The 22570-nt window shown below is 40.1% G+C and overlaps 1 long non-coding RNA gene across 1 annotated transcript in view; it reads left to right on the top strand.

Moving 5' to 3' along the window:
- LOC135967950 (uncharacterized) overlaps nucleotides 1-22253 on the top strand; it is a 50244-nt gene extending 27991 nt beyond the window's left edge. The window contains exons 2-3 of the long non-coding RNA XR_010582294.2: nucleotides 1163-1279; nucleotides 21703-22253. This is a non-coding gene — a long non-coding RNA (uncharacterized lncRNA). The remainder of the gene's footprint in view (nucleotides 1-1162; nucleotides 1280-21702) is intronic.
- Nucleotides 22254-22570: the final 317 nt, after the last annotated feature.

Here is a 22570-nt window from a genome sequence, read left to right on the forward strand (position 1 = left end):
TCAGGTGATCCGCCCGCCTCGGTCTCCCAAAGTACTGGGATTACAGGCGTGAGCTACTGCACTCAACCTAGGTGATTAGGTTTTACTAAAGAGCAAATAGGACAGTTACCAAATACAGTTGTGGAGGAATTTACCACGTAGCTTAAGCTTTAGATTCAAGGTAGATCTCCTGTACAAGCTAACGTCTTCACGTGAGGTAAAGGTTTGAATTAAGAATAGATCCCCAGAATGTAATATTATTTTTATAAAATCAACTTAATGTCAGATTGTGCAAGCCTTCCTTCAAAAAGCAAAGTCATTTGAAACAATATGTTGTCTAGCTAAAACAGGGAAATGATCAGATTCAGAATCTGGAACATAAACCAACAAGGACCTCTAAGCACAGCTATGGAATTGTAAGCTATAGCATTTTAACTTAATTAGGAGGGAGAAGAAAACATGAAGTAAAGCTGTTTGAAGAATATAGAAAAGTGCATTTTGTATGCTGGAGTCCCATGGCTGCCCTGCGGGGCTCCCTGGTCATGAAGGTCCTCAGTTGCCTGGTGAGACCTGCACTTTTTGGAGTGACAAGGTTTCACCACGTTGGCCAGGTTGGTCTTGAACTCCTGACCTCAAGTGATCAGCCCCCTCAGTTTCCCAAAGTGTTGGGATTATAGATGTGAGCCACCATGTCTGGCTTTTTCTGACTTTTTGATTATAGTCATCCTACTGAGCATAAAGTGATATCTCATTGTAGTTTTAATTAGCATTTATTTAATGAATAATGATGTTCATGGATGTATGTGCATGGGTGAGTGCACACGTGCGTGTGTTTGTGTCTGTGTTTATGCTTACCGGCCATTTGTGTATATTCTTTGGAGAAATGTCCATTCAGATCATTTAAGTAGGAAGTCTTATTTTTTGTGTGTGTGCCGTGTACCACTTAGGAAGCCTGGTGAAATTTATGGATCCCTTTTTTGAAAGAATAGAATCACAAAGAATACTAACTATACTGAAATATGCTATTAAAGATATTTTAAAAAGCAAATTTGTGATATAGTATTTTACGAACCTCCTTATTAGCATTTTAAATAAACTAAACTAAGAGGCAGATTTCTTTTCTTTTCTTTTCTTTTCTTTTCTTTTCTTTTTTTTGAGACTGAGTTTCACTCTTGTCACCCAGGTTGGAGTTCAATGGCACGATCTCGGCTCACTGCAACCTCTGCCTTGCAGGTCCAAGGGATTCTCTTGCCTCAGCCTCTCAGTAGCTGGGATTACAGGCACCTGCCACCACGTTCAGGTAATTGTTGTATTTTTAGTAGAGACGGGGCTTCACCATGTTGGCCAGGCCGGTCTCGAATTCCTGACCTCAGGTGATCCACCAGCCTTGGCCTCCCAAAGTGCTGGCATTACAGGCATGAGCCACTGCGCCCAGCCTAAGAGGCAGATTTCATAATGCCATAATCTGACGATAGTGAGGAATATTGACAGTATTTGGAGATATCTGCAACAACTGTAACAAGCTATAAAAATACTTTTAATTTGAGTTGATGACAGATCATAGATATGAATGTGTTGCCTATATTCATAAAGGAAAAAAATACTAAATTTCAGTTAAAAGTTAATGCAAAAATGGTGCATTTTGCCCCCCTTCCAAGATCACAGATCCTCAAAATTCTATTTATCTCCATTTTTAGGGGGGCGGTGTCCATGGTTTGTAGATTAAGAAACTGTTACAGAATGATTGATGTGGTTCGGCTCTGTGCCTCCACTCAAAACTCATCTCGAATTGTAATCCCCACGTGTCGAGAGAGGGACCTGGTGGAAGGTGATTGGATCATGGGGGTGGTTTCTCCAGTGCTCTTCTCATGATAGTAAATTCTCATGAGATCTGATGGTTTAAAAGTGGCAGCTCCCCCCCTTGTTTGCTCTCTGTTCTGCCACCTTGTGAAGATGAGCCTTGCTTTCCCTTTGCCTTCTGCCACGATCGTAAGTTTCCTGAGGCTTCCTCATCCATGCAGAACCGTGTGTCAATTAAAGCTTTTTTCTTCGTAAATTACCTAGTCTCAGGCAGTTCTTTATAGCGATGTGAAAATGGATGAATACAATAAATTGGTACCAGAAGTGGGGTACTGCTGTAAAGATAACTTGAAAATGTGGAAGTAATTTTGGAACTGAGTAACAGGTAGAGGTTGACACAGATTGGAGGGCTCAGAGGAAGAAAGGAAAATGTGGGAAAGTTTGGAACTTCCTAGAGACTTGTTGAATAGTTTTGACCAAAATGCTGATAGTGGTATGGACAATGAAGTTCAGGCTGAGGTGGTCACAGATGGAAATGAGGAACTTATTGGGAACTGGAGCAAAGGTCACTCTTGCTACACTTTAGCAAAGAGACTCGCTGCATTTTGCCCCTGCCCAAGAGATCTATAGAAATTTAAACTTGAGAGAGATGATTTAGGATACCTGGCAGAAGAAATTTCTAAGCAGCAAAGCATTTAAGAGGTTACCTGGCTTTTTCTGAAAGCGTACAGTCATATGCGTTCACAGAGAGATGGTTTGAAATTGTAACTTATGTTTGAAAGGAAAGCAGAGCATAAAGGCTTGAAAAATTTGCAGCCTGACCATGTGGTAGAAAAGAAAAATTCATTTTCTGGGAAAGAATTCAGGCTGGCTGTAGAAATTTGCCTCAGTAGTGAGGAGCTTGGTGTTAATAGCTAAGACAATGGGGAAAATGTCTTCAGGGCATGTCAGAGATCTTTGCAGCAGCCCCTTCCGTCACAGGCCTGGAGGCCTAGGGGGAAAAATAATCTCATGTTCTGGGCCCAGGGCCCTGTCGCTCTGTGCAGCCTGGGACATGGCCCCTTGCCTCCTAGCTGCTCCAGCCATGGTGAAAGGGGCCAACGTACAGCTTAGGCTGTTGTTTCAGCAGGTGCAAGTCCCAAGCCTTGGTGGCTTGCAAGTGGTGTTGGACCTGTGGATGTGCAAAAGACAAGAGCCGAGGTTTGGGAATCCCAGCCTAGATTTCAGAGGATGAAAGGAAATGCCTGGATGTCCAGGCAGAGGTCTGCTGCAAGGGGCAGAGCTCCCATGGAAAATCTCTACTAGCGCAATGTAGAGAGGAAATATGGGGTTGGAGCCCCCACACAGAGTCCCACTGGGGCACTGCCTGGTGGAGCTGTGAGAAGAGGGCCACCATCCTTCAGACCCCAGAATTGTAGATCCACTAACAACTTGTACTACATGCCTGGAAAAACTGCAAGCATTCAATGCCAGCCTGTGAAAGCAGTCAAAGGGGATGGGTACCCCGCAGAGAGACCGTGGGAGTCCATCCTTTGCATCAGCTTGTCCTGGATATGAGACAAGGAGTCAAAGGGGATATAAGATTAAATGAGTGCCCTGCTGGGATTTGGTCTTGCATGGGGCCTGTGGCCCCTTTGTTTTGGCCAATTTCTCCCCTTTAGAATGGGAGCATTAACCCAATGCTTGTACCCCCACTGTATCTTGGAAGTAACTGATTTGCTTTTGGTTTTATAGGCTCGTAGGCGGAAGGGATTTGCCTTGTCTGAGATGAAACTCTGGACCTGGACTTTTGAGTTAATGCTGGAATTAGTTAAGACTTTGGGGGACTGTTGGGAAGGCATGATTGTGTCTTGAAATGTAAAAAGGACATAAGATTTGAGAGAGGCCAGGGTGTAATGATATGGTTTGGCTCTACATCCCCACCTAAACCTCCTCTCAAATTGTAATCACCATGTATTGAGCGAGGGACCTGGTGGGAGGTGATTGGATTTTGGGAGTGGTTTTCCCCATGCTGTTCTCATGATAGTGAGTGAGCTCTCATGAGATCTGATGGTTTAAAAAAATGCTCGGCGGATCCCCCCACACCCCCCCCCCTCGCCACCTTGTGAAGATGTGCCTTGCTTCCCCTTCGCCTTCTGCCATGATGGTAAATTTCCTGAGGCCTCCCCAGCCATGCAGAACAGCAAGTCAACTAAACCTTTTATCTTCCTAAATTACCCAGTCTCAGGCAGTTCTTTATAGGAGTGTGAAAACCGATGAATATGACGATATAGCCCATTCCAGAACCATGACACCCATACAGGGAAGTATCAGAGGAACTCCAACCTCTCTCTTCTTCTACTGTTTGATTTCCTGCAGTGTCTTTCATTGACTTTACCCATTTGGAAGCCAGAAGGCAAAACGGTGGAGAATGAATGAGGGTGGGTGGGATTGAGGCAGTGGCGGTAGGGCACTAAGAATAATCAGCATGATAACCGAAAGACTAGTCATATTTGGCTCTCTGTTGAGTTTCCATACCCAGGAAATGAAACAAGATGAGGATCTTGCCTTCAAAATGGAATTGATTTGAGAACAATGTTTCCTAAAGTTACTTTCTTTGGAACATACTGGGAAACATTTCAACATCTATTCCTTATTTTATTTTATTTTTTTGAGAAGGAGTCTTACTCTGTCACCCAGGCTGGAGTGCAGTGTCATGATGTTGGCTCACCGCAACCTCCGCCTCCTGGGTTCAAGCGATTCTCCTGCCTCCCGAGTAGCTGGGACTGCAGGCGTGTGCCACCATAGCTGTCTAATTTTTTGTATTTTTAGTAGAGACGGGGTTTCACCATGTTAGCCAGGCTGGTCTCGAACTCCTCACCTCAGGCAATCCACCCTCCTGGGCCTCCCAAAGTGCTGAGATTACAAGCGTGAGCCACTGTGCCCTGCCCTTTATTTTGGTTTTGACACTCATAATGCATATTAGCCTGTTAAAGGCTTTGGGAAGACCTGCATTGAGGAAGCTAATTTCCCCAACTCTTGTGAGTGCAGACACTTTTCTCATTGCCCTCTTATTAACAGAGCTCTGCAAAGCATCATTTTGGGAAATGCCAGTTTAGAGTATAGTAATTCACACTCACAGGCAGTTATGGTCAAGGCGTTTGTATATCTATGATCTCATTTGATCTTCATAGCATCCCTTTCAGCTAGAATAGTGAGATTCAGAGAGGGTGGGTGACTTACCAAAGATCACACAGCTAGTTACTAGTAGAGCAGAAAATAGAAGAATCACTTCTGCTGGTGTCCACCACAGGGCTGTTATTCTTGTAACATAGGAAACTAGCTTTTTTGTTTTTTAAAGTGTCATTCTTTCTTCAGATAGCACCCAAATTAACCCAGTCACCAACTTTGCTCTTTTGTGGGGAAGCTCTAAAGATAACTTAGTCAACAAACAGCCTCCTGACTCTGTGGTCTTGTTGCATCTTCTGTTTCAATTGCAAAAAGCTTTCAGCTTTTGATATGATGCCAGAAAATAATTTTAAGAAGAAAAGAAAAAAAATTCTGCAGTTTTTTTTTTTTTTTTTTTGAGACAGAGTCTTGCCCTGTCGCCCAGGCTGGAGTGCAGTGGCCGGATCTCAGCTCACTGCAAGCTCCGCCTCCCGGGTTTACGCCATTCTCCTGCCTCAGCCTCCCGAGTAGCTGGGACTACAGGTGCCCGCCACCTCGCCCGGCTAGTTTTTCGTATTTTTTTTTAGTAGAGACGGGGTTTCACCGTGTTAGCCAGGATGGTCTCGATCTCCTGACTTCGCGATCCGCCCATCTCGGCCTCCCAAAGTGCTGGGATTGCAGGCTTGAGCCACCGCGCCCGGCCAACAAATTCTGCAGTTTTTGTTTTCTTTTCTTTTGAGACGGAGTCTCACTCTTTCACCCAGGCTGGAGTGCAGTGGTGTGATCTCAGCCCATGGCAACCTCCACCTCCCGGATTCAAGCGATTCTCCTGCGTCAGCCTCCTGAGTGCAATTTTTCTTATTTGAAACCACCTCCCCAGAAAGTACAGTGGATAGGTTTCACCCCCATGCCTGCTTTCCGAGTATCTTTCTGCTTTTAGAAAAAGACTAGTCTAAAGAAGGAAATGCTCCATGTAATCACTCAGATGGGAGGGCTAACCCGTCTTTTCCCTCAATAACAACAGGCTTTCTTTAAGGGTTGAAATGCTTATAATACCGTTCATGAAATGTATAAAACATTTGGACATATTTGATTCTCTTAATAGTCGTGAGATAGGTGGGGCAGGCACCATGGTTCCATATCTCAAACAGGGAACCTGGGGCTTAGAGAGGTCTTCTGAATTCCCAGCTAGCAAGAATGAAAGCTAGGACCTATAATTAGGAGGCCTGGCAACCCAGGCCAAGGGCCCTTCTTACTTGTGTAACACTGCTTTGAAAGTTGAACAACAAAGAACACAATAATGATGTGTAATTGATGTCCATAAGCCTGTGAGGAATGGGCAGGTGGGGAGCTGGGATATTTTGAGCTATGTTTTGAAGGAAGAAAAAGGCGTGGATAAAAAGGAAAGGGAGTTCCGAGGTACATTTAGTATACCATGCTGGTAATGGAGGACAGAGACTCTTAGTGCCCGGCTACCAGTTAAAGAATAAGCAGGCAACCAAATTAGGACAGTGGGAAGAGAGTAAGGCTGGTAGTTCATGATCTGCCACTAAATAGCTATAAGAGCTTAGGCTTGCTATGTGGCCTTTTTCCCGTCTATTAAATTAGTAAGAGGGCTGGACAAAATACATACAATATAAGGTACTCAGGAGCAGGTACAGAAGCATAAAAACTTTAAAAACTTTTTAAGATTTTAATTTAATAGTCCTTGGGGGAATTGGTGAGTTCTGCTTCCATGAATAAGTTACTTAGTGGTGATTTCTGAGATTTTGGTGCATCCGTCACCCAAGCAGTGTACACTGTACCCAAATGTGTACGGTGGACCCCAAAGTCCATTATATTATTCTTATGCCTTTGTGTCCTCATAGCTTAGCCCCCGCTTATAAGTGAGAACGTACAATACTTGGTTTTCCATTTCTCAGTTACTTTACTTGGAATAATGGTCTTCAGCTCTATCCAAGTTGCTGAAAATGCCATTATTTTGTTCCTTTTTATGGCGGAGTAGTATTTCATGGCGTGCGCGTGTGTGTGTGTGTGTATATATATATATATATGGGGTGTGTGTGTGTGTGTATATATATATATATATATATTACATTTCCTTTATCTACTTGTTGGTTGATGGGATGTAAGCTAATTCCACATTTTTGCAATTAGCCATCCATTTTTGCTACCCAGACAACTACAGGCACAAGTTTCTTACGAAAACATGTAAGTGTTTGTGTGTTTCCCTACAAGTAGTAATATTCTATATACCATTATTACTTTTATTACCTAAGTATATATTTTTTATTTTATTACTTAACCACATTACCTATTCCTTTTAATGGCAAATCTGAGGAGTGAAGAAATGATATCTTGTAATTCTGGTTTTGTTGTTACGAAGAAGATTAAGCTTTTTTTGATATGTTTCAGAGCATCCCTATTTTGTATTCTGTAAACAGTCTGTTTATATATTTGCCCTTTTTGATTGATTTGCCAGAACTTTCTATATATTGGGAAAATTAGCCCTTTGTGATACGATGTACATATATTTTCTTCCTAATTTGACATTTTTATTGTTGCTTTCTATGTTTTTATTGTTTTGTTTTTATGTTTTGTCATGCAGAGTTTCTTTTTCAATTTTGTGATAGTTAAGATTTTAATGGCTTTTGGGCTTTATATAATATTTTAAGGGAGGCATTACCCTTTCTAAGAAAAAAGGCTCATATTGTATTTTAGTTCTTTTATGGATTCATTTTACATATTTCAATTTTTCAATTTGTAATTTACTTTTATTATATGAGTTAGAGAACGAAATGTATCTATTTATTTTTCCAGAGGGCTATCCGTTTTTTCCAATACCATTTTACTTATAATCTATCTTTTCTCCTCTACTGAATTAAAGTGTCACCTTTATCAAATACTTGAGTTTGTTTCTGGTCTTTCCATTTGATTCTATTTATCTGTCTGTCTATTTCTGTCCTGGTATCACGTAACTTAAATTTCAATTTTTACAACGTATATGTATTGACTATCTGGAAAACTCAGCATCTTCTCTTTCAGAACTTTCCTGCCTATTTTTGTCCTGAGAGAAGCTTTTGGAGGGGCCTAATAAGGAGACAGGTTGACTAGCTTATTGCTCCATTCTCAGGTTGTGATAGCTAATTTTTCTCTTTGGCTCTGCCTACCTTTGCCTGTTTCAAGTAATTGCTGAGTTAGTAATAATGAGTTATCCTTGAGCACGGTACTTTACCCCGGTTTTGATCTGCTTTTCCAGTGTTTTTACTGATTTTTCCTGGACTCAGGAAAGAGGGACTGGATAGCTTATTAGTAGTAGAGCTATGATGAGAACCTACGTTTTCCTGGCTCCGGTTCAGCACTTACCACTCTTATTACTACCAGGATGACGACTGCTATTATTACTACTACTATCGTCATCCCCACCCCCCTGCTTTTATTAAAATACAATGTGCCAGGTACTGTGCAAAATATTTTAAATTTATTATCCATTTAATCTTTATGCAGCGCTCAGAGGAGGTGGAATGTGTTTCTGTATCCACACCTAGCTGTTGGTGGTCACTACTGTATGCATTCCACCCTCAAACACATTCCCTTTATTGGCCATTTTCCAACCTCTGACCAGGAGCCCAGGCGTCCAGACTTCCTACAGCAGACAAATTGCTGTATGAGGGTGTTTTTATTTCCAAAGTTGTAAATTGCACCAAAATAGATTTTATACAATTTACAACGTGTCTGACAAGAAAACAGGTTGTTGCTGCCAAATCCTGATTTTTAATTGAAGCTCTATTTGAGTATGGGGGACAATAAATAGCCCTACCCATGGGGGCGGGCATAAGGCAACAGTAGAGGCATTTGGGAATGTCTTCTGGGAAGGCCAGAGGGCAAAGGGTCTACCGTTTTCTTAATGCTTTGCTTACTTGGGTTATTTTTGGAAATGCCTCTTAACGGGCTGTTGCTGGGGGAGTTGATGAATTCATGACTACCCATTTTGATAGTAATCAAATCACAAGGCAGCTCTATTGAGCTGCAGGGGCTGAGCTGGGGCTTGATTTGACATTAATTGGATTTGGTAATCCCTAGATCTCCTATGTTTGTTTTCCCCATGCCTGAGAAGTTATTATGTGCATAAGGAGGGGACTTCCCCATCTTGTTGAGGTCTTGGCTCAACGATGACTTGTTGGAGAAAGAGAATGTTGGCATTTTCACAGATTAGGTAAAGAAAGCCAGCACAGGCAGCTGTGGTCTGAGTCTTCAGCCACTCTGGTAGTGAATTAGCCTCATACACAGATAGCAATTGCTCCAGCATCCCTACGTCAGCAGGGGCTGAGGCTGCTAGCAGTTTCCAACAGGGGCGCATGTGTTGATGTGTATGTGAGGATGGTCATTGAGGCTGGTGTGCCATGTATGTCGAAGGGAGAGAGGAGAAACCAGCAATAACCAGGAGACAATGGCTGGAGTATGAGCCCTGGAGTTAATCAGAGTGTGATGGTGATGATTATCCCTGAAAGCTTTGTCCATGGAACTGCTGGGTCAGTGTCGTGGAAGCCTAGAAATATTAACACTTTTTTACATTTATACATTATCTCATTTGAAACTACAAAAGTACTGCAATTTGTTTCTTACTTCCAGATAACAGAATTGAGACCCAGAGATAATCACTTGCTCAGAGCTGCATGGATGATAAGTGAGACAAGCCCACTTAGTCATTTTCTGATCTTCAATTTCAGAATTTAATACAAAAGTCCTCCTGGAAATGAAAAATAGAAAAATTTATTTTTAAAATTTAGGTCAGACAAATTCAATTCAGTAGAGTTTGTATTTATTTGAGCAAAAGACTGTTCATGAATTGGGCCTGAATTGTCACGAACAAATCAGGAAAGGTTCAGGGAACTCCACTCGGCAACATGGGCAGATAGTATTTATAGACAATAAAAGGAAGTGACATACAGAGACAGCTTGACCGGCTACAGCTCTGTGTTGACCTGATGTGGGCATGGTGTGATGAGGCATTTACCTTTTATGGTTGTGGACCGGTCAGTTGGCAGCCTGTGATTGGCTGAAATTGGCTGCTGTGATTGGCTACGACTCAGCTACTTTTTACAAGAATATACTCTTGTTAGGTTGCAACGTGCTTGCATACTAAGTCAGTGAATTTGTCTGTTTTCATGCTGCTGATAAAGACATACCCAAGACTGGGCAATATGCAAAAGAAAGAGGTTTATTGGACTTACAGTTTCACGTGGCTGGGGAGGCCTCACAATCATGGCGGAAGGCAAAGAGGAGCAAGTCACATCTTACAAGGATGGCGGCAGGCAAAAAAGAGAGCTTGTGCAGGGCAACTCCCATTTCTTTTAGAGATGGAATCTGAACCTGTTGCCCAGGCCGGAGTGCAATGGTGCGATCTCTGCTCACCACAACCTTTGCCTCCTGGGTTCGAGCAATTCTCCTACCTCAACTTCCCGAGTAGCGGGGATTACAGGCACCTGCCACCATGCCCAGCTAATTTTTGTATTTTTAATAGAGACAGGGTTTCACCATGCTGACCAGGCTGGTCTCGAACTCTGGACCCCAGGCAATCCTCCTGCCTTGGTCTCCCAAAGTGCTGGGATTACAGGTGTGATCCTTGGTGCGTGGTCACAACTCCTATTTTTCAAACCATCATCAAATCTTGTAAGGCCTATTCACTATCATGAGAACAGCATGGGGAAGACCTGCCCCCAAAACTCAATCATCTCCCACCAGATCCCTGTCACAACACATGAGAGTTACGGGAGCTACCAGATGAGATCTGGGTGGGGACACAGAGCCAGACCATATCAGTCAGGTTGCAGTTTGCTACATGTGGAGGCAACTTTAGGCCAAATTTAATTAAATTAAAAATTTCCCCTTTTGATAAGCATCTCAATTTTGAGACATTGACCCAACTTTGGGTATTGATGCCACTGTGTCATCATTATGGACTTGTTTGGTCTCAGTACAAATTCACAATTTTTGACATCAAGTCAGTTAGATGATTCCTTATGTTCTGGTGTCTTCATTATTTTAACTGTAGTGAGACCATTTTATGCTGCATACAAACATTTAAGACTGTCTTCAGAGGATATGAGGCAAGAAAGAAACTATTATTCTGGCTATTTTGAGAACAATACTGGGAAGCTGAAGTATATTCCTTAAGAGGACCCTCCACAAATCAAACCAATCAAAATCAAATATATCAAAACGGAACCAGATGAGTAATTTTAACTAAGTAGTTTGTTTGCTGACTTCTTGCAGCTGAGTTTGTATCAGTTGCATGCACTCCTAGTCTGAAGCAATCATGTTATCTAAAACAAATTTAGCAAGAGAATTTAAAGAAGCTTGCTGGCCAACTGTAACCCGTGTGATAGAACAGCTATAGTAGCTAATGTCTGAGACAGATTTCTCATCATAGCTTTATTGACATTTATACCAAGTCAGGGAAGGAGCATTGTACCAAATGACATCCACTTAGAGAGATTTATGAGGGCTGGCAAATTTGTCTTTATTCCGCAGTGCAAACTCAGAGGTGTAGACCAGTGTTCAGTTTCCAATAGGCTATGGAGTGACAGTGATACTGTTAGAATACTTAATCAACATTGGCCCCTTATTTTCCACTATTGAGACATAGAGTTGCCCACACATAGAGTTGGTTGTTAAAATCTTCCACAGATAAAAATATATTCTAAAGGGATACAAAAGACAGTTTCTGTGGGACATCTTGTGCATTAGGGGTCACCAAAAAGGAAGCACTAGTAATATTTTTCTAAAGTTCCATTACTGAATCATTTAATGGTTGGAGGGTACCAACAATTAAGGGATAAGAGTTATACATTGGTCTACAAACTGTTAAATTATCTTTCTTTTGGCTTTCTTATGCTATAATTTAACTGCAAATTACAAAATTCTCAGGTATTATCTACTCTTAGATTTAGATAAAGGATTTGAATATATAGAATCGAAAAACATAACCCTCTAGAAAGGGTGCAATTTGAACAATTAGTCAGACTTGGAATATCCGTGCAATTTGTTACAGGCTGAACCAGAGAATCTGTAAGATCATGTACAAATTTAGGTTTAACATGATACATCCAACATTAAATTTCTTTTTTTTTTTTTTTTTTTTTTTTTTTGAGACGGAGTCTCGCTCTGCCGCCCAGGCTGGAGTGCAGTGGCCGGATCTCAGCTCACTGCAAGCTCCGCCTCCCGGGTTCACGCCATTCTCCTGCCTCAGCCTCCGGAGTAGCTGGGACTACAGGCGCCCGCCACCGCGCCCGGCTAGTTTTTTGTATTTTTTAGTAGAGACGGGGTTTCACCGTGTTAGCCAGGATGGTCTCCATCTCCTGACCTCGTGATCCGCCCATCTCGGCCTCCCAAAGTGCTGGGATTACAGGCTTGAGCCACCGCGCCCGGCCCAACATTAAATTTCTTACAGAAACTGTGGATTATGAAATCTTCAATATCATATGATTTTGTCATGTATAAACAGAACAAAAGAGTACCAGGAACAAATGTTTCATGGTGACAGAAAAGAGAAGTCTTGATGTGTGATCTTGAAAAACCTGTCCACACCTGAGATGCCACCTGCTTCTGAGAAGAAACCTCCCTAATCAGTTTTATCTTGAGACCCCCCATTGGGTATACAGTTCCAAGAATTTTGAGGGGTCCTCTTGGGTTGAGAGATGTGGATCCAAGACTTGAGGCCCTGAAGTTTTTCTGCAGAGAAGTACTTGGTATGGTCCCTCCCAGTGGAGTTCAAGGGCGGTCTTTTTCTGGTGTCTTTTTTAAAAGACCTAATCTTCTGGATTGTGAAAGGTCTGGTTGGCATCAGTTGGTGGATTACAAAAGGCTTCTTTTACCTGGTGAAAATATACTTTGGCATAATGCATCAAAACCTTGCAATATTGAGTCATTTCAGAGTTTATGAGAAGGAGACACATGGAGTTCTATTATTAGGGGCATAGGCCTTCCAGTAACTTTCATAAGGGGCCAATCTGTGTTTTCCACTGGGGGTAGATCTGATAGCCATCAATCAGTAATACCTTTAACCAAGGCAATCTCATCAATTCAGTTAGCTTTGTCTGATGCCATTGTACTTGTAGTACCTTTTTAAAATGTTGTATAACTTGTCCATTGAAATAAATACCTTTATTATTAGATGTCTTCAGAAATGCCTCATCAGTAAAACACATTTTCTAATAACCTTTTAGCTACTAATGTAGCATCGTCTTTCTGAATGAAAAAACTTCTGTACAACCAGAAAACATGTATTAAAAGTAGCAGTTGAAGGAAATCCATCTGTAAGTGTTCAAATTATTCATCAGGTACTGGAAATGCACCACCCGAACGTTGTTGTCTTATCAGAATTATGGGTTTGACAAATCAAACGTGGGTTATTAACCATTTTAGCAGTTTTAGAATGACCATCCCACCAAATTTAATTTTCTTTTATTTTATCAGCTTCATAATGAGTCATAGAATGCTTTTAATAATGGAAGTTTTTGGGGCCGGGCACGGTGGCTCACGCCTGTAATCCCAGCACTTTGGGAGGCCGAGGAGGGCAGATCACCTGAGGTCGGGAGTTTGTGAGACCAGCCTGACCAATATGGAGAAACCCCATCTCTACTAAAAAATGCAAAATTAGCCGGGCGTGGCGGCGCATGCCTGTAATCCCAGCTACTCGGAAGGCTGAGGCAGGAGAATCGCTTGAACCCCGGAGGCTGAGGTTGCAATGAGCCGAGATCGCGCCATTGCACTCCAGCCTGGGCAACAAGAGTGAAACTCCGTCTCAAAACAATAATAATAATAACAATAATAATAATGATGATGGAAGTTTTAAGGGCTCAGGAAGGAACAGGTGGCGGTCCAGGCTCCCCATGGGTCCATGCTTAACACTGAATTTACATCATCTTACGTTCCAGTTTTGTTTCTCCAGTTCAGGTGCATACCACTGTTTATTAAATAGGTTATCATAGGTAATTTGACTTGGATTAATTTGATGGAGTTTATTCAAATCACATATGTTAACAATTCCAGTACTGCCTGACATAGCATGAAAATTTGCCATATCATTTCCTTGGTATTCAATTAATTCATGTTGTGCTCGATGTAGGGTTAGCAGTTTTATGAAACCAATCCATTTTTTTGCATAAGAGTTCTGTGAATTCTTACCCAATCCGGTGGTTTGATCAGATTTCTGGAGATTTCATACCATTTCTGGAATGCGTGTTAATAACACATCCATCTCAATATAACTCAAGTAACGTTTAGCATTACTTATTGTTTGACAATGCTTTCTATACAATTTCATATATCAAGCCAAATTTGTTTAATATTTCTCTTTATGTAAGGAAAGATATTATTTTAAGATGTTCCAAGGGCTCATCTGAAAATTCTTAAAATTAACTTAAGGTCAAGAGAAAGATTTAATTTAGAATTTGATTTTAGGGCATTTGTAAAAAATATCAAGGATTTAAAACACTTGATCAAAATAGGATAAGTCACTTGAAACAACAGGCATTCACTTAACCAGAGTGATAATTAAAGGCTTCAAAGGCGAAAACAGAAAATTACATAGCCAAGAAAAACCTTAGCTTTTTTAATAGAGAGGACTCAGTTTTCTTATATGATCCAAATCCTAATAAATACATCATGAAGTAGAGGAAATATCATAGTAAGACACAGAATCTTTTCACCTTGGTCAATTACCTAAAAGACTAAGAAAAGCCTTTCACATTTGCCCATTAAGAGCAAACCAATACTCCAAGAAAACCTTGTTTTTTTTTTTTTTTTTTTACCAGAAAGGACCAAATTCTAGTTTTGTGTTAGTGATATTTTGATATTAATGCTCAAGTTTAAGAAAAACTAATAAATAATTCCCTTCTACTTAATTGATTAGCCAGTTTGACCACACATCAAATTTCTTTCACAAGATTCATCTTCCATAAACCTTCTACAATTTTCTTACCCATTCACTTTTTTGTCCTATGCTTTTCATCTTTCTCATTTGGAATAACCAGTCATTCCAATTTAGGATAAAAACTACTCTCTTTTTCCCTTAACAAAACAGAACATCCTCATAACTTATAGCTTTTTATCATGAAAAGCATATATTACCTTCCTTGTATACTTGCATATACAGTTGTTTCTTTTATTATTACTAGTAATTTTAGTTACATATATTAATTAGAATTTTTTACCCCATGACCTTAAGTTCCAGTGAACACCATGGTGCAAATAATTGTGAACTGTCTGTCACACCAGCAATTCTGAACCATAATAGCTAGAAGATATGTAGAAGCATGTGCTTTTTTTTTTTCTCTCTTTTTTTTTTTTTGGAGATGTAATCATGTTTTGTTGCCCAATCTGGAGTGCAGTGGTGCAATCTCGGCTCACTGCAACCTCTGCCTCCCAGGTTTAAGTGATTCTCCTGCCTCAGCCTCCTGAGTAGCCGGGATTATAGGTACCCACCACCATGCCTGGCTAATTTTTGTAATTTTTTTAGTAGAGATGGGGTTTCCCATGTTGGCCAGGCTGGTCTCAAACTCCTGACCTCAGACGGTCTGCCGGCCTCGGTCTCCCAAAGTGCTGGCATTACAGGCCTGAGCCACCGCGCCTGGCCCACATGTGCTTTCTTACAGTACAGTTTGTTAGAGTGGCACAGAACATGTTTACTAACAGTCTTGGATATTTTTAGTCTCGTTGTAATAAGAAGTTGTTTGTAGAGGAGGCAAAATTCTATCTCTATCCTCTTAGCTTTTCTATTTTCTAGGCCTGAGAATTAAATTGTTGTTTGTACAGACTTTCCTCAGTGTCAACTTTCCATTCCTGATAAGAATTTTAGAACCTTTTGGCCAGGCGCAGTGGCTCACACCTGTAATCCCAGCACTTTGGGAAGTCGAGGCGGGCGGATCACGAGGTCAGGAGATTGAGACCATCCTGGCTAACACGGTGAAATCCCGTCTCTATTAAAAATACAAAAAATTAGCTCGGTGTGGTGGCGGGCGCCTATAGTCCCAGCTACTCAGGAGGCTGAGGCAGAAGAATGGCGTGAACCCAGGAGGCAGAGCTTGCAGTGAGCCAAGATTGCGCCACTGGACTCCAGCCTGGGAGACAGAGCAAGACGCTGTCTCAAAAAAAAAACAAAAACAAAAAAAACTTGGAAGTGTATCTTGCTTGCATCTATTTGACTCACTTGTTGTTTCTTTTTAATAATTATGCTTGGATTTCTCATAAATACGAGACATTAAACAGCTAGACATCATCTTATGTTATTTTTCTTGCCGATAAATTTTGTAATATAGAGATAACGAAAGCTTATTTCCAGCAAACCTAATTAGGAAAAGTTGTGTGTTTGTGTTGTATTTAATGGTGACGACTCTGAAGATAAGCCTGTTATAATAAAACTAACAATATTCTTATTTACCAAAAATTACCCAAGTCATATGAACTTGAAAAGCATCTGGGCTAGTTCTTATTTTTCCAAGAGAATACTTGATTTATATAAGCACTTAATTTTCTTTAAGCCAAACAAATAGGGCTCTTTTATAATTTAATTTTGGTGATATCATAAGGAGATAGAAAAATATCACATTTAAATTATACATACAGACATACATAAACATATAAACAGAAACAGATCTTAGAGTTTTCATTCTAAAATTTTAGCCATGTGCCAGGTACAAAAAAACAAACACTTTGAATGCCTGGATTCAGCTTCCTTCCTTCCTTCCTTCCTTCCTTCCTTCCTTCCTTCCTTCCTTCCTTCCTTCCTTCCTTCCTTCCTTCCTTCCTTCCTTCTTTCCCTTCTTCCCTCCATCTCTCCCTCCTTCCTTTCCTTCCTTTCCTCCTTTTCTCCCTTCCCTTCCTTCCTTCCTCTCCTTCCTTTCCTTCCTTTCCTTCCTTTCCTTCCTTTTCTCCCTTCCTTTCCCTTCCCTTCCTTCCTTCTTTGTGTCTTTCTTTTCTTTCTTTTCTTCTTTCTTTTTCTTTCCATTTCTCACTTCTTCCCTTGCTTCCCTTCCTTCCTTTCTCTCTTTCTTTTTCTTTCTTTCTTTCTCTTTCTTTCTTTCTTTCTTTCTTTCTTTCTTTCTTTCTTTCTTTCTTTCTTTCTTTCTTTCTTCCTTTCTTCCTTTCTTCCTTTCTTTTTCTTTCTTTCTTTCTCCTTTCTTTCTTTCTCTCTCTCTCTTTCTCTCTCTCTCTTTCTTTCTTTTTTCTTCTTTCTTTCTTTCTCTTTCTGTCTTTTGTCTTCTTTCTTTCTATTTGTTCTTTTTCTTTCTTTTGTTCTTTTTTCTTTCTTTCTCTCATTTAGGGGGTACAAGTACAGGTTTCTTACTTAAATGCATATATTGTATAGTGAGGAAGTCTGGACTTTTAGAGAACCCATCATCTGAATAGTAAACGTTGTACTCATTAGGTAGTAAAGCGTGGATACTTCTAATCTTGTTTTATGGTCAGAGATTGGTTCATCCTTTTTATGTTTGTTTGGTTTCAAGATTGACTGATGGACCAATTAGTTGTGTATTTTTCTTCAATAAAGCATTTTAGAGCATAGCAAAGACAATGACAATGGGAAAGAGGTAGACAGATTTGGCAAACCATATGGTCAGTAGGTATTTAAGAGGAGGGGCTTCAGCTGACAGGTTTCCGTTGGAGAAGCAGGATCAAAATGAGAAGAGAGAGGACTAGTTCATATATTTTCATGATTCAAGTGTCAATTAGACAGGATCGAAAGAGGGATCTTTTGAACTTGATTTGAAAAACCTCACCACAGGAATATTACTTTTTCTCTCTGAGATATTGGTTGATCATCGTCCCAGGAGTGAAGTCCTTGAGTGAATACCTCTAATGGGGAAATAGTCCAGGCCAAAGGGAATGGGTACATCATATAACTGGTATAAATGTGGACTATTTATTTTTCAATGGCCTGGCTATTTACAATAAGGACAGACATCTTGGGGCATAGGGTACTTTAGTATAGGATTTTTCTATTTCTCTGTTTGGGCTTAAAATATGTATGAGGAGGTCCTCTTGGTCTCTGTAGCTGTTGTAACTCTAAAGGTATGTGCCTGCTTGTCTTTTGTAAGCATTATTCCCCACTGTGGCCACTGTAACTCTAAGTTACCTGTGGTAAGGCTCACATGTTTCTCCAGGTTCTAGGCCCATAGTTCTTATACATGAAATTGGCTGGAATTCCAGATAGAGAAGTTCTGGCTCCTTTTATCCAGACCAACCCATGATTCCCTATCTTTAAGTAGGGAATTACTTACCTAATGAACCTAATTCAGTTTCTGTCTGACCTAGTTGGAAGCCTGAGGACTTGCTACAGAACCCAGTTCTGTTTCTATGGCAACTTTCAAACATAGTCTACACTTAAAATGCTCAAATAAATTCTTCTGAAAGAGATCAAAACCCAGGTTTGTGGAGCTCCAACTGGAGAGACAGACAACTCTTCCATGACCCCAGTTGCTGAGACAGATCAGTGGTCACAGTGAGCCCTGTGAATACTTCACTTGGTCACTGAGCACTCCTGGAGTTTGCTGGAGGTCTACTTCCAGTCCCACTTCTAACGACAAACTGTTAAAGGAAAAACTGTAGACAAATTAAATTCAAGACAGTTTACTCAAGCAAAGAACAATTTATGAATTGGGCAGCACTCAGAACCGGCAGAGGTTCAGAGAGCTCCACCCAGCAGTACAGCCCACAAGTGAGCAGGCAGTATTTGTAGAGAGAAAAAGGAAAGGTCATACAGAAATAGCTTGATTGCTTTGTTACAGCTTATGCTATACCTTATTTCGACATGGTGTGATAAAGTATTTGCCTCATGTGAATATGAGCTGATCAGTTGGCAGTCTGTGATTGGCTGAGACTCAGCAACTTGTTACAAGAATATGCTCTTAAGTTAGGTTCCAACCTGTTTACACACTTAGGCTGCAGTTTGCTTTAGTTTATACTTAATTTAATTTAACATACCTTTAAAACTAATCTGTTCTCCCAACCCAGTGTCTTCCACAAATTCTATACAAGGAAGGATTCAAAATTAATACAATGACCTTATTTAACACAAATTTATTGATCACTTTCTGGGCTCTGGCACTACGTTAGTTGTAGGTTGTGATACCACAAGATGTGACATATTTTTAAGATTTTTTCATGGGGACTTTAAAAGTCCATATATTAAAATATCTGATAGAACTGTCCTCCAATTATTGTTCACATATTTTAAAACCATTTACTTGTCCAGAAAATTACTGAAACTCTTTGTGAACTTCAGAGGCTATGGTCCATTCTATGGAATAACATTGATGATGGGAGATTTTAATCTTTTAAGGGTGGGTTTGAGTTTTGAAAGCCCACAAAATCATTTCAAGCTAAGTCTAGTAAATAAAGTAGATAACATGATTTTTGTTCTTAAGAAAATGTGCTGTTACAGCAGACAATGTTTTTCTTGTGTGCTTTGTGGGTGTTTCTGAAGGTGATTCTTAGTACTTTACTAACTGAGGAAGATTAGCAAGTGTGTAAAATGGTGAAAACATTCATTTAGAAAAATGAATTCTGGTGTGTTTGTAGTAAAAAGTCAGTACAGTCAACCCTTGAGCAATACAGGTTTGAACAGCACAGGCCCACTTATATGGGATTTTCTTCTGCCTCTACTACTCCTGAAACAGCAAGACCAAACCCTCCTCCTCCTCTTCCTCCTCAGCCTACTTAACATGAAGATAACAAGGATGAAGATCTTCATGATAATTCACTTCCACTTAATAAACAGTAAATATATTTTATCTTCCTTAAGCTTTTCTTGATAACTTTTTTTCTCTAACCTACTTTATTGTAAGAATATAGTACACATGTAACATATAAAACATGTGTTAATTGACTGTTTATGTCATCTGAAAGGCTTCTGCTCAACAGTAGATTATTAGTAGTTAAGTTTTGGGGGAGTCAAGTTATACATGGATTTTTGGCTGTGTGTGGGTGGTTGGGACCTCTAGCCCCCAGATTGTTCAAGGGTCAACTGTATGAATACTGCTATAGTTATATCCGTGCTTAGAATTTAGAAGATACCCCTCACCTGAGAATCAAGGGCTAAGGCCCCTCCAATATTTAGAAGTTGGACAAGGAAGGAACCAGCAAGGGATCCTGAGGAGGAGGAATAATCGATGATGTAGAAAGAAAACCAGGAAAGGTTTGTGTCATTGAAGCCAAGAGAAATTTGCATTTCGAGATCTAGCAATATAGAGATATGCATTGAGAGCAATTTCAGTGGAATGCACAGATCAAAGGTCAGATCTGTATGATGTTTAAATATAGATTATATTTTCAAAAATCAGGCTGAAAAGAGAAGAGAGTTAGGATGATATATATATATATAGAAGGTAGACTCTGTGTCAAGAAAGGGATTTTATAAGCATAAGAGAAAACTGAGCATATTGAAAAAATAGGAGGAGAAAATAGGGAGAGGGTGATAATATGAGATAAGAATAGATAATTGATATAGGAGATCAGCTAGAACAGAGAGGAGACGCAATCACGAATATGGAGGAGAGGGAAGTTGAATTTGATAAAGAGGAGAGTCAGATCATTCCTTTAATCTGGGGGTTGAATGTGTAGATTTGCTGTAAATCTAACAGTTGAGGTTGATGGTCTCAGTTTTCTTGGTGAAGTAGGAGGCAAAGTTTTTAAAGTGGAAAGTTAAGTTTTGGTGGAGGGCATGAGTTAGGTGTAAATGTTTTGTAGATTGCTAATGGAAATAGGAGACAAAGCTGCCTGAGGAAAAGAGAATGGTATCTTGGATCATCCTGAATGTCCAGTTGAACTTGGAGTCTGGAAATGACAATTGTTCATTGACATTTTTTTCATAATGTTTAGCAGCTCAGCAATGGAGCTGAGGAGGCAGATTGTGGGATTATAGTCTTGCTGCGTGGGTTTAGTGAAAGAACAGTGGTACGTGAAGCTGCAGGTGATGAAGAAAGAATGTTTCAGATGATCAATAATATAATCTAGGCAGGACTGGGAAGTAACAAAAACTGTCCGAGGGGTCTAGGGGCCCTAGGACCTCTTTTGAAAAAGGGATAATAAGTCAGAAGAGTCTGTATAAAGACAACTTAAAAACAAATTGTTCTCCACCTGCCTCATCGGGTTATCATAAGGAATAAAGGAGTTAATTCATGCACAGTGCTTTGACCACTGCCTAGCACATCAGAAGAGCTGAGGAAAGGTTGGCTGTAGTATCAGATACTATTGGTGTCTAGCTCTACTGTCCCCTTCCCCCCTTTGACTTTAACTGCAGCTCTGGAAGACAGTTCTAGAGAATATCCATGGCCTCCCTGATCCCCGATTCCACCTCAAGAGCCTACAGGGCCATGTCCAAAGCATCAAGAATTTTATCACCTTGTGCCTAGATGCAGATAGGAAATGGGGGCGTACTGTAGTTGTATGTAAATGCCCTGCCTCCTGTCTTCCCATTGGAGGTGCATTCTAGAGGGCTTCTCAGATGGTCTCTGTCAGGATTGATTTGAGCTACCCACAAGGGTAATGAGCTAATATCATATACTGTGTAGGCATTTATCCTTTCTGCTTGTCTCTTTCCCTGCTTGTGAAATCATATGGCAAATATACTGATTACACTTAAGTCTTTGTAATCCTGCTTTTAGGATGACATGGGGTGGGGGAAAACCAAATTAAATGAACTATTTTAATTGTTGCTATTGTTATTGTTAATATGAATATTTCATTGTGATCTATGATTATTATCTATTCTAGACATTTAGAAATTTTTACAAGAACTAATGGACAGACAAGAACCTAAGTCTGAACATCTAAAAGGCTTGCAAAGAATCAAGCAAATTTCTTGAAAGACACCAACACTTATTAGACCTACCTTCGTCTACCTTCGTGAACTGAAGATCAAGAAAAATATTCCAAGAGGCATTTGGACAGAAAAGCATGTTGACCCCACAGGAGCAGAAATTGAACTGCATTCAATATTTTCCTCTGCAATGCCTAATGGCGGGAGAAATAACATGGTACCAGAAGAGCTTCAAGGGAAAAAGACTACCCTCTAAGAAACCTGTATTTAGGAAGTTGTTTAAGTGAAAGGGTAGTGGAAGAAATGTTCTTAGATGTGCAACTCACTGTTATAACCCTCTCAACAAAGCCCTCGAAGACCTGATTTAACTGGCAGTGAATGAATCTAAATACAGAGCTGTGGGATGTGAGAGTCACATCAGTGACCATTGAAACAAGTACAAAGAAAATTAAATCTAGATGATTGTTTTATATATAATTATAAAACGGAATAAAAGTGTAAAATGCAACTCTTGGAAGAGGATATTTATAGTATAAAAATGGCCTAATTATAATAATTTGAGCCTAATGTTTTGCCATACAAAAATAGAAACGAAGGAGATAGAATGGTAGGAGAAAACACTTATTTCCTCATTGTTCCCAAGAGGGATATTATTTAACTCTTGATAAAGATAACTGGAGATACAAACAGGATGTATCCTTTCTAAATTACTAAAAAAAAAAAAAAAAAAAAAAGCAAAGAAAATAAATTCCATGTAACAATCATACTTTATGTAACACATGGAAGTTTTTGGTCTTTAATCTTCTCATCTCCAGAGACTGC

This window comes from Macaca fascicularis, chromosome 16 (assembly GCF_037993035.2).
Source record: "Macaca fascicularis isolate 582-1 chromosome 16, T2T-MFA8v1.1".
Classification (NCBI taxonomy): Eukaryota; Metazoa; Chordata; class Mammalia; order Primates; family Cercopithecidae; genus Macaca; species Macaca fascicularis.